Genomic DNA, 17500 nt, shown 5'->3' with positions numbered 1-17500 from the left:
CAGCTTTATATTAGGTTAGGTGATCTTCTGTATTGGTACACTGTTACCTTAAGCGTCCAAAGCCTCTTCCATCATCCAAATCAACACTGGATACCTCTGAGTTAGAAGGAGGTCATAGATTGCCCCAGCCTTATACCCGTTTTTCTTTTCTATGACTGCTTAATTATTTAAAAAAAAACCTACTATTTAATAATAAATGTCATCAGTGTGTCTTTCAGGTAAAGCTTTGTTCTTTGGTTCCAGTGACTGGATGGCATTTAAAAATGTCACGTGTGAAACCAGTGAGAGGAAATGAATTGGTAATGGTTTGTGGTCATCGAGTTTTTTTTTTTTCGTGGATTTAATTTCATTGGCATTTGGTTGTGTGCTAATATCGAAGTTAGCGCGGATTTATTATTGTCAGGAAAGACTTTTATTGCGTTAACTGATATCTGAACTTTTTTTTAGTTAGAGATTTAATGCAGTGAAAAAAGGCAATCGGGTATGTTTCATGAAGAGTGGCACGCTATTAGGCTATTGGCCACCTGAATTTTTATCGTTCAGACTTTGAAGGCCATACCCACAAATGCAAGAAAATGCCACACAAAATTGAAAATACTTAGTATAAGTGCAACATTGCAAAATGAACCCAAAATCATTTATGCCATAAAAAAAATACGCCGTCCCATACACAGAATTTAATTCCAGATTTCAAGAAAGCAAACGAACTAATTTAATAGATTTTAGTTTGATATAAACGAAGGGAACCCTTCCTGTCTTCGAGGTTGTTTTACAATTTGGCATTTAAAGAACATGACTGGCAGCGTGAATCTGTAAATGTGAGTGCTGTAAATGTCGTTCATATTGAAACCTCCTTTCACTTAGTGTCTGCGCCACCTAACTAATTCATGCTTCTTCTTCTTCTTCTCTCTTCTTCTTCTTCTTCTTTCTTCTTCTTCTTCTTCTTCTTCTTCTTCTTCTTCCAAGGAACTCTGGTCGCACAGCGTTGGTACGTTAACTGATGTCGAATCAGTTATTATAAGGTCCACTCTTTTGTTTGATTTCAATGGACTCCAATCCTTTTGCGGCACAGCCATTCAGTTTTGCGGTGGTTCCCTTTTATTTTTTATTATTCTTTACTCTTCTCCGTATAGGCATTTGCTTGAGGTTTTGTTTTGCTATACCCGGAACCTTTTAAGATATATATAGATATGTATATATATATATATATATATATATATATATATATATATATATATATATATATATATATGTGTGTGTATACATATGTATATATATATATATATATATATATATATATATATATATAAATATATATATATTATATATATATAATATATGTACATATATGTACACATATATATATCTATATATATGTGTGTTTATATGTATTATATTTTAAGCCATTCCTTTTTTTTTTGGAGGGGAGGAGGATCAAGAGACTAATTGTTGAATATATCGGCCTATTACTCTTTTGGCTCGTGCTTCATTCCAAAATGATTTAGTAAGGCCTAGGGAGAATTTTGGCCCTGACTTGATTTATTCAGCCTTGAAAAGGCTTTTCCCTCGAGTTCTCATGGAGTGCCTTTGAAGGGTCCAAGGTCTATAAAGATGCACCTCTATAGACCTTGGAAGGGTCATTGTGGACACATTAAATCGTAAAGGAATTTTTTGTGACTGACTTGTAAATATTGAGGACGTATGTGATATTTCTGGGGGGTTCGTATTTTTTTTTATTTATAATATTAGACTCTTTAATTATTTTATTAATGTCGCCACTAATTAAAGGTAGTGAATGTTATACCTGTTTATGATTTTAGAACATTTTAGTCGTGATTGCTATCCGGTGTGTCACAGTATTTGATTGATGGCATAATTAGGCTTACCATTATTGACGAATAGTGAATATTCTGATATAATATTGAAAGGGTTCTTTAGTATTTTGTTGAACGTATGTTACTACAACCATATTATTTGTAGCAACCATCGACATCCTGCTTATCTGTAGCCATTTTAATTTTTGAATAATTATTGTAGTTTTTAAATATTAAGTTCACAGTTATCATTCTCTTTCCTTTCAAAATTCCTTAGGATAGACATGAACAGATTCATCAGCCATTTTAGTTTTAAAATTTTAATTTTTAAATTTTAAAACTAAATTTTAACATGTAAAAATGCGACGAAATTTCTTCTGCGCAATCGAGTTTTCTGTACAGCCGCTACAGCTTATAATCAAGGCCACCGAAAACAGATCTATCTTTCGGTGGTCTCGGTATAATGCTGTATGAGCTGCGGCCTGAAATCTTAACCACGGCCCGGTGGTGGCTTATCCTATATCGTTGGCAGAAGCACGATTATGGCTAATTTTAACTCTTAATGAAATAAAAACTACTGAGGTAGAGGGGCTGCAATTTGGTGTGTTTGATGCTTGGAAGGTGGATGATCAATATACCCAATTTGCAGCCCTCTAGCCTCAGTATTTTAAGATGTGAGGGCGGGACAGACAAAGCCGGACGGACGGAACCAATAGTTTTCTCTCAGAAAACTAAAAATTAAAATGATAAAGATTCAGTTCACTCGATGTCTTCTCAAAAATCTTTACGACCAATTTGCGTCCCTGTGAAATGAATCCTCCTATAAGACATTATATCAATGAGGTATCGACATTCTGAGAGCGAGAATGGATTTTCTCGAGGAGATGAGAAGTCGATATGATCGGGGAATAATTAGTTCTCTCTTTTTTTTTTTTTTTTTTTTTTAGAGATGCATCGTATGCTTGCATGTCGGTTTATGGGCTGCCTGCTGTCGTCTTCGATTATTGGAGCATCAACTCCTTCGCTTAACTGAGGATTTCAAAAGCTTCCGTTTGTGTTTGTTTCGTTAGCCTTGTTTGTGTGTGGAATATATGTGTATCTGCACATATATATAACTATGTACATATATATTCATGTAAATAAATAAATAATATATATATATATATATATATATATATATATATATATATATATATATATATATATATATATATGTGTGTGTGTGTGTGTGTGTGTATCATATGTTTGTGTTTGAGTTTATTAGCTATAATGACCTATAAACCTTATACTTCATTTCCTCTTATTTTTTAGTAACTCAAGAAAAGGTGAGACGATAATGAATGCAAATAAAATTTAAATGTGTACAAACTGTAAAAATAATATAGAGTACACAAAACCCTCAGACAGATAACATCTATTTAATAGACTAAACAGCCACACTATAAAAATTCTACGTTAATTGGATGCCGTTTTAGGAACAGAAACAATAAGAAAACAAAGAAAGGCACCGAAGTTTCTTCGGCGCAATCGAGTTTTTTGTACAGCCGTTGCAGCGTATAATCAAGGCCACAGAAAATAGATCTATCTGTCGGTGGTCTCGATAAAATGCTGTACGAGCCGCGGCCCATGAAACTTTAACCACGGCCCGGTGGTGGCCTATGCTATATTGTTGCCAGAAGCACGATTATGGCCTAACTTTAACCTTAAATAAAATAAAAAAAACTACTGAGGTTAGAGGGCTGCAATTTGGTATGTTTGATGACTGTGGGTGGGTGATCAACATTGCAATTTGCAGCCCTCTAGCCTCAGTAGATTTTAAGACCTGAGGGCGGACAGAAAAAAAGTGCGGACGGACAGACAAAGCCGGCACAATAGTTTTCTTTTACAGAAAACTAAAAAAGAGAAATTACGTCACTTGTTAGAAACAACAGGCCTTTCATTTAATCGGTTTTTTTTTTTTTTTTTCAGATAAAGAAACTTTGGGAAGTTTTCTCCTCATGTGAGAGTGAACATTCGTGCTATCGCTCACTGATCCGTCTTTTAAGTGGGTTTTGTTTGCACGGACTGCACGTGTACAGTACGTGCTTTAGAGGGAAAAGTCTATAGGTAGAATAGGCCAGTGGGTCTGATTCGCCGTTTACATTATTGTTTCCAGTTGTTTGCCTGCTGGGATTTATTGAGTTCTAGGCTGGCAACTCCTGCCTCTGATGTATGGTAAATAGTGGGTGGTTAGTCTCTCTCTCTCTCTCTCTCTCTCTCTCTCTCTCTCTCTCTCTCTCTCTCTCTCTCTCTCTCTCTCTCTCTCCTCGAACCGGTCGAGGAAGGACCAATATTGGGGCGCATTCCGCAAAATCTTGCGAGCCATTGTTGACCCAAGCATTGAATTAGGAGCCAAGATGTTGGATAACTGTTATGGGCATCGACGAGGTTAACCTCAACCAACTGGGGTCTCGACGAGGTGAACCCCACAACCATGTTCTCGACGAGGTAAACCTCACCCAACTGGGTTCTTGACGAGGTAAACCTCACAACTACACTGTATGTTCTCGACGAGGTAAACCTCACCCAACTGGGGTCTTGACGAGGTAAACCTCACAATAGGTTCTCGACGAGGTAAACCTCACCCAACTGGGGTCTTGACGAGGTAAACCCCACCCAACCAAGTTCTCGACGAGGTGAGCCTCACCCAACTGGGGTGAAACCATTCTTAAGATGTATTCATAAAAGTTTCTCGCGAAACTTTTTTCTTTCTTTTTAAGTTTATTGAAATGTGTTTTAATCATCAGTATTTAAATGAAGTATGTTTCTCAAATCTACTCCTTTTTTTCAGGTATGATGTGCTGAATTTTGTGGGGACTGAAGGTTGCTGTTCAATGTATTCTCCAGAGTAAGTGAACTTTATGTTGAAACTTTGTTTAATTTCTCTCAGAGGAAGTTCAGAAATTGTGGTATCTTATGTTTGAACGTATAAGGTTTGATTTTCATGCACAAGATGATAGGAACAACATCCCATTTTCCCCTGGTTAAACCCAAAAGGGGAATGATGTTCTCAGACTGTCTCTGCTAAGGTGGAAGGTTTTGTATTGTATATATATATATATATATATATATATATATATATATATATATATATATATATATATATATATATATATAAAACTATCTTTTCTTACTCTCTTAACTCATCATCAGAGTATGAATGTTAAGGAGACACTTCCTGGCAGGTGGAAGATGTCGTGCCAGAGAAAAGACAGGAAATTATTTATTATAATAATATGGCGGTTGAATGTCCTGACGATGGCTTGTGGAAAGAGCTGCGAAACGCGCAAGGGAGTAAAGGTAGGTTGAGGAGGAGGGGATAAATGGGGCAGGGGCGTGGGGAGGGGGGGAAGGTTTGCATAAATGAAGGCGGTGGATGTTAGGAATACTTGTATGGGATGTCATTTTGGGCGGCCGTGGGGCGTGAATAATAGATGGCTGAGAGTTCGTGTGGCTCTATTTTGTTTAATTAAACTGATTAAAGTGAGATGCATTGGTAGATTTGGGGATGAGGTTCTCACTCTCTTTATATGCTTTACATACGATATATATATATATATATATATATATATATATATATATATATATATATATATATATATTGTGTGTGTATGTATGTATATATATATACATTATATATATATATTATGTATATATATATATATATTTATATATATGTGTGTGTTTAAATAAATATATATATATTATATATATATATATATATATATATATATATATATATATATATATATATATATAGTATATATATGTATATAGATTTATGGATGTGTATATGTGAGTATTATATATATATAATAAATATACATATTTGTATGTATGTATATATTTATGTAAATGTGCGTGTGTAAAAATACATACATACACACGCACGCACATGAAGATTAATTCGAATACAAGCCAAAATCTTCATAAATCGTCCAGTTTAATCCGGGAAATCGAAGCTATAAGTTAAATACCGTAAAATATGTCTGTTTTACAGGAAATTTTTTTTAACGCGTAGAGTAAATAAATATGACGTCATTTCCGGGCCATGCATATCCACCGGTATGCGCATTAGAGATGAACGGTGTGCATTAACTGTATTAGTACGCATTACGAATTGTTTTCGGGGGATGGGTTCGTGAGCATGCGCGCATGCGCGCACAGTTAGAAGGGTTCCACCTTGCCTGTATGTGGGGCTGACGTGTAGTGGAATTTTATTTTTTAATCAGTTATTTACTGATTAATACTCTTAGTGTACTATGCTTCACTTCTAGTTGTGTAAACTGTTCCAGTCTTTTCTTATCTATATTTAAGGATTCTAGTGATTCCAGTGGTTTGTAGAGGCTGTTAAACATTCATAAACTTACATACAAACACAAACATATATATGTATGTATATATGTGTGAGTATATATATATATATATATATATATATATATATATAATATATATACATATATTAAATATATATATATATATATATATATATATATATATATATATATATATATATATATTAATATTAAAATATATATATATATTAAAATGCAGGAGCACAAGAATAGGATATACATAACGACAAAACCAAACCCATCCAGCATTAAACAATTGCCGCCCCGTGACGTTACAGACACCGGATGCATTATTACGTTACATCCTCTCTCCCTGTGAAGAGAGAGAGAGAGAGAGAGAGAGAGAGAGAGAGAGAGAGAGAGAGAGAGAGAGGAAACCAAAACGAAAATCGCACCTCCCGACCCGCGAAAGTGAAACCCGATCTCTCTGGTGATCCACAAAAGCCAAGAGAAGAAGAAGAAGAAGAAGAAAGAAGAAAAAGAAGAAGAGGAGGAGGAAGAGGAACTCCTCTTGCTTGGAACGGGTTTCTTCTGTCTGGGCCGCCATCGGCGAAACGGGTGAATAGACAGGAGGAGAGAATAGGAAAGCAAAGGAAAGTAGGAGGAGGGCCGAGAGTGACAGTATGAAATTCAAAGCGGAGCAGGAGAAAGGGAGAGAATGCAGGGGCGAAGAGGGGGGAAAGTTAGGTAAGAACAAAGAGGCGGAATTGGGTAAAGGTACCGAGAGACAGACAGACAGACAGACAGGCAAAGAATTACAAGGACAAGAAAAGTTCGACCGAGTATAAAATAAAGGCGGAGATAAAGAGGTCATTTCCCATGACTTGCACAGCCATCAGTAGTAAACTATTCATATTTGCACGCATACCTATCAGATATCATAAAATGACTTGCATGAGCCCGTGCTGGCCTAACGCCATTAGCCGAATCATAAACAGCAACAGAGAAGAGAAAGGAAAGTTAAAAAAAAAAAGTGAAAGTCAAAATAGTTCAGCGGTAATAAATCTATAAGAAGGAGAATAAGCAAGAAATTTGACAGTAAAAGGAAAACGAGTTTCTAAGACAAATGTCAGAAGGAGAAAGGCGGTAGGAAACACAAAGGATAGAAAGCGAAATACGAACAGAAAGGATGGAATTATTCAGAGACAAGAGAGAGAGTAAGAGAGAGAAAGAGAGGAGACAAAAGAGGGAAGGAAGAGCGAAACACGAACCGAAGGAGGAAGAATAAAAACCGACAACCGAAAACGAAAGTTTCGAAAAGGACCAGGGAGAGAAAGGTTTCGAATTGCAGAGGCTGAGATAACAGTTGTGTTTCGGGAATGCTGCTGTTACGGGATGGATTGAGATGAGTCCTGGGGTGTTGGGGAGAGGTGTGCTGTATTGGAGGAGAGGATGTGGGGGAGTACTGGGGAGGGGGGTAAGCTTAGAGGTCCTTTTGTGTGGTTTGGATGAAGTGTAATGGAGCATGTGGAAAGCATATTGCTGCTGGATATTCTATTTGATTTGAGCAGTTCGTCGGAAAATTTATATATCTGGTGGTCTTTGTGTTTGTTTATTTATTTATCTGTTTTGTGTATACAGTAGATAAATGTGGACACACACGTTTATACGAATACAGCCCAGAAAGGCTTCTGAATAGATAATCCCTCTCCGAATGCTAAATAAGTAATCCCACATTATTGATGACTGTTTGTTAGTACACCGTGCAATATAGAGTGGAAAATTCCTTTTCTCTGCTCATTCACACACACTCATACTATATATATATATATATATATATATATATATATATATATATTAGCAGAGATATTTATTCTGAAAAAGCTACAAGCTTTCCAGGACTAACTGTCCTCATCGTCTGGTAGCTACCAGACGATGAAGACAGTTAGTCTTGGGAAGCTTTTAACTTTTCCTGAATAAATATCGCTGCTAGATGCCATCCAGTTTAAATGAGGTCCTGTTATTAATTGTATTAACGCACAGAACAATTGTGAAAGTGATAAAGTATATAAACACACACACACACACACACATCTTAGTCTTACGAAATTATACCCCACATGCATACACACATCTTATCATGCGGACGGACAATGAAAATGACTAAATTGCCCCGGAAGCCCTTTGTCACTTCATGAATGGAGGAGATTGGCAGGTGTGTCAGCTATTAATCATTAATTAGACGTAAAGAAAACATCCCTCGGTGCTCGTGTTTCTCTCCGCTCCTTTTGTCACCTGCGCTGTTTGTCAGGAACGTCTCCGTTACCTGGATCCATTTGCGGAAACGGACACGAAACTGCGAATTACGATGGAGCGGTGGGTGGGGTGGGAGTGGAGTGGAGTGGGGGATGGATTGCTGTGGGAGTGGAGTGGGGGATGGGAGAGGAGAGGAGTGGAGTGGAGGTGGGGGATGTAGTGGAGTCAGGGATGGAGTGGAGTGGGAGTAGAGCAGAATGGAGGATGGATTTGAGGGGGAGTTCTGTCAATGAACTCCTGTTTTCATATTTTCTTGTTGTTTTTATGTGATTTATATTGACGTTGAATGAGATGTGATTTGGGTCGCTGACGGTATGTTCCAAGAGCCGATTTCTTTTGTTATGCCGTAATAAAAGACACAAATATTAAATCAGATCTGTACTGTCATCAGTATTTGGTTCTTACGAATTTTATTTGTGCCTCTTAAGGAAAAGATAATCAAGTGGAACATAGAATTAGCTTAAAAATGGTTTTCTTATTTTGGTATAGAATAATTTGTTGACCATTTCTTATGATGGTAGTGACAGAAGTAGTGATGATTTTATATATATATATATATATATATATATATATATACATATATATATATATATATATATATATATATATATATATATATATATATATATATATATATATATATATATATATATATATGCACACACATGAAATTATATTGACGAGAAAATAGGCAGAAATAGAAAAGGAAAATAAGTAAAATACAAAAGCATCTTGGTATGTAATTTATCGAAACAGCTATGAAAAATAAATAATAATAAGTGTTGGTAGTTTGGAAAAAAGAATTGTACTTCCAAATCTAGTAGTTCTGCTGGTATTAAAAGAACAGAGGTATATAAATATTAATGATTTTGGAAGTTGTTTGAACAAAAGCATTGTTCTCCAGAACTATAACTTCTGTTGGTATTAAAAGAACCCAGCGGTAATTTAGTAAGTTCGGAGCGTGGACATTTATGGATCAGTGAATTTGACATTGCTGAGCACGAAAGCTTGAAGCTCGGGACATTTAAAAGTATTCCCGGCAGAGACTGGAGAAAGTGAAATTTGGGAATCGGATTACAAGCCATTAGTTCTTTAGAGTTTGAGAGAGTGAGAGAGAAAGAGATTGTTGTCGGAAAGTGGATTAACTATGTGTTGTTGATGGACGATTGCAGGAGGAAGTGTTCAAAGCAAAACTGAATTTAAAAAAAAAAAAAAAAATAAGCAGACACCTCATAAAAAATTGAATTTTATCACAGATTACATGAACAAATAACGATTAAACATCTGCTTGAATGTAGGACTCCACGATAATTTGTTCCCTATCCTTCTTTCATGGTTTTACTTTTCAGCAAAGAAAAAAAATAAATTTTTTTCACTTGTTTTTACACTCATTGACACCATACAAACACACACACACCATTTTATATATATATATATATATATATATATATATATATATATATATATATATATATATATATATATATATATATATATATATATATATATATATATATATATATATAATAATGTGTGTGTATGTATGTAATAATGTGCGCGTGTGTCTTGTATATAAAAATTTTTAATCTAATAGATTAAGTAAAATGTCTAAATATGTATACATGTATTTTACTAGACAGTTCATATTATTGGGAACTTCCTTCTGTATACCTATAACACAACACGATAATGATGTTTCTCATATATATACATACACACATATAGATATATACATAAATAAATACATATAGGCTATATGTAAAATAATATATATATATATATATATATATATATATATATATATATATATATATATATATATATATGTATATATATAAATAAATAAATATAAATACCCGTTCTCTTTACAGCACGAAGATTCCCTTCCCATTTTATAGTATTTGGATAGACGAGCTGAGTTGTGCGCGAGACACTCCCTCCATTGAGAGAGAGATAACGATTTATGCCATGTGTGTTTACCTTCATTATCCGGTTCATCCTCCGATGGTCCCGGTGAAAGGAGCCGGACAGGTTATGGATCTCGTTAATCCGCGATTATCCGGAAGAAGTGGAACGGGTTCAGTGAGTCAGTGTGTCATGCCGGATTGTGGGAATGGTAATTCGGGCAAGTGATTGGTTTTTGTCGCCGACGCCAGAGGGGGGGGGGTCGTTTGTTCGTTTGCTTGCGTGTCTCTACTCGTGACGTTAGCCGATGGTCGCGCACTCGGTGGCTCTCTCTCGGGCCGCCTCGTGACCCATTGTCTGTCGCTCCAGAAGATTGCAAATGTCGGCTGCAGGTTGCGGAAGCGCTTGGCATAGGTGGGGCTTGGGTAATTAAACTTTTGCTCTGAACTTCCATTAATGTTTACTTTGTGTCCTGCATGGTCTCTTTACTAACAATTACATTTGTAGCTCGTTTTACTAAATTATAACATTCATCAGTATAGATCTTTTCAAACCCCTTTTCTCTGCGTTATTTAGATATGCGTAGTTTTCGTTTCTTTTGAATACCATTAATTTTAGTAATCGCCAGTGCAGCTTATTCTGGATACAGTTCATTACCCAATTCCTCCATTAATCATTCGACGTTTCATTATTCTTTGGACTGTAATTTTCTGCTACTTCGCTTTGTAAATACATGCTTAATCACTCTTGAAGGTGAATTTTTGTGTTCGAGTTGTGTCGTTTTATTTTTTTTGTTTATTACTCGTACTCCGTTGCATCTTCATTTCGTGGTATTTAAGAATTCATATCGCTTGACCTTTTATTTGGTGTGAGTGAACTCTCCACATGTATTGTTTTTTATTCTCCCGTGCCGTTTTAATTTACGAAGGATAAGTTAAGAAAGGTCAACAGTACAGTATTTTTAAGCGGTGTATCAGGTGGTGTACTGTGTAGATGGAAGTTTGTCATCTTTGCATTTAATTTCTCTAACGTTAATGTATCCGTGTTCACAGTTGTGAAATTGCATGTTAATTGGTCATTTGCATATTGAGAAGTGCTTTTTAATCAACTGGAAAAAAAGCTTATTAGCCACATCGAATTGGTCTGCTTTAACACAAGATTTCTGCTGTCATAGATAGCGGTAGTTATTTGTTGCATGTACCATTTGTCAGGTGGGATTTATGTGTGTGGCAGACTAATCTAAAATCATTTATCTGTTTCTCGGCAGTATTTCATATCTAGTAGCCTTTATAGATTGAGAGAGAGAGAGAGAGAGAGAGAGAGAGAGAGAGGAATGAAGCTTATTGCTCTCTATCGTGCCAGTATAGGTTAGGAAGACACGAGTAAGTTGAATATAAAAATAATGCCAGTTAAATCATAGGGTTAACATAGCTACTTAATGGAAATTCAGTGCAAGGACTAAAAGTGAAAATTAAACTAAGACTGGTTTCAATCATATAGAAATTCAGTACAAAGAATTATAAAGCAAGAATCAAATTCAAACTGGTTTCAGTCGTGTAAAATTGAGTTAAAACTGGTTTCAGATCTATAGGAATTCAGTGCAAACGAATTAAGGAGTAAAAATTAAATTAAAACCTGTTTCAACCATAAGGAAATGCATTGCAAGAGAATTAAAAGACAAAAAATAAAATCACAACCGGTTTTATCATAGGGCACACGATCGCCGTCAGATAAGAAATCTAGTTCGAGAATCTGACATTTTGCGGTTCCTGCCTCTCGAACGGGGTCGCCGACAAGCATATCGCCAGTCATCACGACCAGGTAGATGCCCCCTCTTGTGGCATGCACTGTGGCATGTTCGGGGGCATTTGCGTGGTGACCTCTGCGGTGGTGGGGGTGGGGGGTGGATGGCACAGCGTAGCACTCGCTATTGTTCCGAGCTCGGGCGCCCTTTAATTGTCTTCCCAGGGTTGTCGAATGGAGTGGCTTTTGGTCGCCTGAGAACAGTGACGATGTCAAGCGTTTATTTTTTTTCATACTGGAAATGTACTTATTATTATTATTATTATTATTATTATTACCAATTATTATTATTATTATTATTATTATATTATTATTATTATTGTCAGATGGGTGGCAGGAGAACAATGATGTCAAACTTTTTCTTACAGTGAAAGTGTAGTTATTATTATTATTATTATTATTATTATTATTATTATTATTATTATTATTATTATTATTGTCGAATGGAGTGGCTTGAGAACAATGACGATGTCAAACATTTTTTCTTACAGTGAAAGTGTAGTTATTATTATTATTATTATTATTATTATTATTATTATTATTATTATTGTTGTTGTTGTTATTGTTATCGAATGGAGTGGCTTTTGGTGGCCTGAGAACAGTGACGATGCCAAGCTTTTTTTTTTTTACAGTGAAAATGTACTTTATTATTATTATTATTATTATTATTATTATTATTATTATTATTATTATTATTATTATTGTTGTTGTTGTTGTTGTTGTCGAATGGAGTGGCTTTTGGTGGCCTGAGAGCAGTGACGATGTCAAGCTTTTATTTTTTTTACAGTGAAAATATTATTATTATTTTTATTATTATTATTATTATTGTTGTTGTTGTTGTTGTTGTTGTTGCTGTTGTCGAATGGAGTGGCTTTTGGTGGCCTGAGAACAGTGACGATGTCAAAATTTTATTTTTTTTCTTACATGAAAATATACATTATTATTATTATTATTATTATTATTATTATTATTATTATTATTATTATTATTATTATTATTATTATTATTAATCAGCACATGAACCCTATCCCATACGGAACAAGCCCACGGGGACCACTGACTTAAAATTGAAGCTTCCAAAGAATATGGTGTTCATTTGTAAGAAATAACAGAGGGTAATAGGAAATGCAGCAGGAAGAGATCAGTTATTAGAAAAGATAAAATAAATGAACAAATTAATAAATGAACAAAAATTATCTTAAAGTGAAAATGTAATTATTGTTCAGCGTAAGAACTTCACCGTCCAGCTATGAAAATCCATTATAAGTGAATGCTTCAGGAGGTGAAGTAAAATTAAAAAAATTAATTAACCTGAAAACATATGCGTAGGCCTGAGTCACAAATAAAAAGCGTCAGTCGCCCACGTTAGGGTAACGAGAGTGATCCTCTCTCTCTCTCTCTCTCTCTCTCTCTCTCTCTCTCTCTCTCTCTCAAGTATCTGAAGTGGATTTGGGACGGCGAACTTGTCACGGAATGCGTCTGAGATATTCTTCCGATGTGGAATGTACTTTCGGGGAAATTCGTGAGTGCTATAAGAATGAAAAGGAATTGCTTGGCCCCTTTCCAGTATTTCGTAGTAGTTTGATGCGTATCTCTCTCTCTCTCTCTCTCTCTCTCTCTCTCTCTCTCTCTCTCTCTCTCTCTCTCTCTCTCTCTCAAAATGATTCTCCTTTAGTTGTTTCTTTTTAATTCGCATTTAATGAAAACGGCAAGTACTATTACGGTTCCCTTATAATTTTAACTTCGGAAGTCTCTCTCTCTCTCTCTCTCTCTCTCTCTCTCTCTCTCTCTCTCTCTCTCTCTCTCTCTCTCTCTCTCTCACAAAGCGCTCCCACTTAACCGCCAAGGACTTTGGAGTGAAATCAGTGTTTATCGACGGAAAAATAACACCGAAAAAAAAAGAAAAAATAAAACTTGATAGCAACAGGAGAACGAGTTTCTGACAAGGCTTTTGAAATGGAAAACAGCCTAGCATTTCGAGGGAAAGTTATGTAATGGTATTTTAAGCCCGGAAAGGAATTCTAAAGCGGTTTGCCCCTCTCCCCCCCCCACCGAATGTCGGTCGCGTAGGATTGGTAACGGGTGTGTATAGGAAGGAGTCGAATGATTGCAAATGGAGAATTTATACACACGTAGGGGAGGCGGTATATATGTATATATGGTTACTCTTTTTTTTTTTCAATATGGTTACTTTTGAAAGTGGTAGGAGCGCTGATAGGGAGTATAGGAGGCTTGAAAAAGTATTGATAAAGTTTTATGTTAATGTCGACATTTTGTTTGTGAAGTTTTTATACGTTTATATATATATATATATATATATATATATATATATATATATATATATATTCATACATATATTTATAATATATAGGCTATGTATATATATAATTATATATATGTACACATACACATACAAATATATAAATATGTATATGTATGTATGTATTCAACTCTAAGCCTTTCTTCTAATGCGGGATTGCACCAGAGGAAAACCAACTCGCCAGTCACTGCCACATTCAAAACTGCTATATCGTAGTTGAAATCCCTGTGCAGCAAAATTTCTACAACACTAACTATTCCATACTCCGACACAGGAAGCTCACCAGTAGCTCATTGGACCTCAGTACACACACACACACACACCTTTTTTTATTTCTATCTGAACTGTTTTATGGATGGAAGGTACAATTATAAGATAGGCACTAGCAGGATGATTCTTCAGAACTCGTAAAGATTTGAAGCTGCAACGACAGATTACGACGCCATCAATCAGTAAAGTGGTATATATTACTCTTAACGGGTACGGACAATGATAATCCTTTTAGTTTTCTGAAAGAAAACTCTTGCTTTTTCTGTCCGTCCGCAATTTTCCTGTCCACCCTTTTCTGTCCGCCTAAGATCTTAAAAACTACTGAGGCTAGAGGGCTGCAAATTGTATGTTGATCATCCACCTTCCAATCATCAAACATGCCGTGCAGCCCTCTGGCTAATCAGGTTAAAGTTATGCCATGATCGTGCGTCTGGCAACGATAAACAAGACCACCAACAGGCCATGGTTAAAGTTTCATGGGCCGTGCCTCATACAGCATTTTACCGCGACCACCGAAAGATAGACATGTTTTCGGTGGCCTTGATTGTACGATGTACAGGAAACTCGATTGCGCCGAAGAAACTTCTGCGCATTTTTTACTTGTTTCTTTAAGTTTCAAACACTTGGAAATTCTTTTAGTTTCAGATACTCAGGAAATTTTTGCTACTCCGTTTTCTATATGTTTTAGGTAAATTGTATTAAAACTATTCACCGTATATATAAGACTCTCTATAGACTTCCCGTTAAGTTCCCACAAGACGTGTGAAACTATATTTTTAGAGGATTTTCTATCGTGTGATAATCATCTACGCCAAAGTTTGATGGGAAAACTTTGGTAAATAGAGTCCTGGATTATATGGAATGGAAAAGTCACTTAATGGACAGAAAGGCAAGCGCCACTGAGAGAGAGAGAGAGAGAGAGAGATTTGGGAAATGAATCTCAGCAATGAAAATCTAGAGCACCCTATCTGCGAGAACAGAAAATGCTATATATATATATATATATATATATATATATATATATATATATATATATATATATATATATATATATATATATATATGTTTGTGTATATGTATATGTTTGTGTATATATAAATATATATATATATATATATATATATATATATATATATATATATATATATATCATATACTAATTTTAGGTTTCTGGGTATGTATGTATGTATGCATATGTGCGTAAAGAGAGAGAGAGAGAGAGAGAGAGAGAGAGAGAGAGAGAGAGGGTGGTAAACAGCTTAAATAAAGAAAATACGAGTTCGTATTCCTGTATGAAAATAAATCGGTAGTATAAGAAAAATCCAAAACAGGTGAGAGAGAGAGAGAGAGAGAGAGCGAGAAAGCGAGAGCTAGCGAAACAAATAAATCTTCATTACAGAGAAACGACGGGACACGTTTAATTTCCCAGCCATCAGCCTCTCGGGGTCTATCAGCGGAGAAAGCCGGCCCCTAATTAGACTTTGGGCCAGAGTTAAACTTATTATTGATAGGATGTTATGTTGTTGGTTTTGTTATTAAGAGCTGCGGCGAGGGTTGTTAATTTGTTTTACGTGGTAGTCGCGTTTGTGATGAGAAACGTGTTGCTGTTGATAACCGTTTATGTTTTATATGTTTGAATCTCGATGTTACTGATGGTGAGTGAACTATTCTGGCTGCCGAGTAGAGAATTGTTTTCAGGGCGTCTTTTTAAGTTCACTTTTTGAGCTTTTATTTCAATGTTACTTTGGTTAAAATGTGTTAATGACTTCGTTGTTGTTTTCTGTTGAATTCTCGTGTTATTGATGATGGTCGTATGTTACAGCTGTTATTTATGACAAAAGTGTTATAATTTATATGTGGATGTTGTAGTTAGTATTCATTGTGGTGTTAATCTTTAAAAATTTGTTGATTATATAGACTTAGTTAAATATATCTGCATTTGACAATTAATCATAGCGTGTCAAATTTATGCAATAGTATTTTATTTTTTATCATTTATTTTCTCTGTTATAACCAGAAAAATGGATTCCTGTATTTCACGTTATAGGGAAATGGCTAACGAAGTTGATAAGTTGTTTCGTGGAATGGAAATAAATTGGAGGTTTAATTTTTTATATATTTTTGTTAAATCTGGCATTAGTCGCAAATCTACATTTTCTCATTTCCAGTGCTCGATGTTTTTTCTTGTGAATCTCTCTCTCTCTCTCTCTCTCTCTCTCTCTCTCTCTCTCTCTCTCTCTCTCTCTCTCTCTCGTGATTATCGCCTTGTATTTTCCTTGTAGCTGTAACCTGGTACAAGTATACATTTCACACAACAAAGGTTTATATCAATTAATATTTCTGTGTGTTCGTTGCAAATGGGCTTCTTGAGTGATGATTTTTTTATTTATATATGCACGTATTTATTTGTTTATTTATTTATTTTGTAGAAGAATGACGATTCTTGTAAATACTCGTACTGCAACACGCACATTGTATATTGCTCAAGGACAAAAATTTACTCGTGATTATTCTCGTGCATGTAATGTCTACATATTTTTTTTTATTTGGTAGAATGGACCTTTTCATTTTCCCTAAATAGTCTTACCGTCACATTTATCGCGAAAATAGAAGAAGCATGACTGTTGTTTACTTCGAAAAAACTGAGTTGTCGGTTAACATATTTATCCAAACCTGTCGTTTACTATTCTAGTGAAGATGGTTCTAACTGTACATGAGAGTGAAAGTCTCTCTCTCTC

General features: G+C 35.3%; 1 protein-coding gene and 1 long non-coding RNA gene across 6 annotated transcripts in view; both read left to right on the top strand.

The window, feature by feature from the left end:
• Nucleotides 1-17500, top strand: part of LOC136838473 (uncharacterized) — a 606774-nt gene that overhangs the window by 370392 nt on the left and 218882 nt on the right. The gene's annotated exons all lie outside the window — the stretch shown is intronic.
• LOC136838973 (uncharacterized) overlaps nucleotides 4560-17500 on the top strand; it is an 89647-nt gene continuing 76706 nt past the window's right edge. Inside the window, exon 1 of the long non-coding RNA XR_010853164.1 lies at nucleotides 4560-4701. This is a non-coding gene — a long non-coding RNA (uncharacterized lncRNA). The remainder of the gene's footprint in view (nucleotides 4702-17500) is intronic.

Source organism: Macrobrachium rosenbergii, chromosome 5 (assembly GCF_040412425.1).
Source record: "Macrobrachium rosenbergii isolate ZJJX-2024 chromosome 5, ASM4041242v1, whole genome shotgun sequence".
In the NCBI taxonomy this organism is placed as follows: Eukaryota; Metazoa; Arthropoda; class Malacostraca; order Decapoda; family Palaemonidae; genus Macrobrachium; species Macrobrachium rosenbergii.
This window is presented reverse-complemented; position numbering and strand designations above follow the sequence as displayed.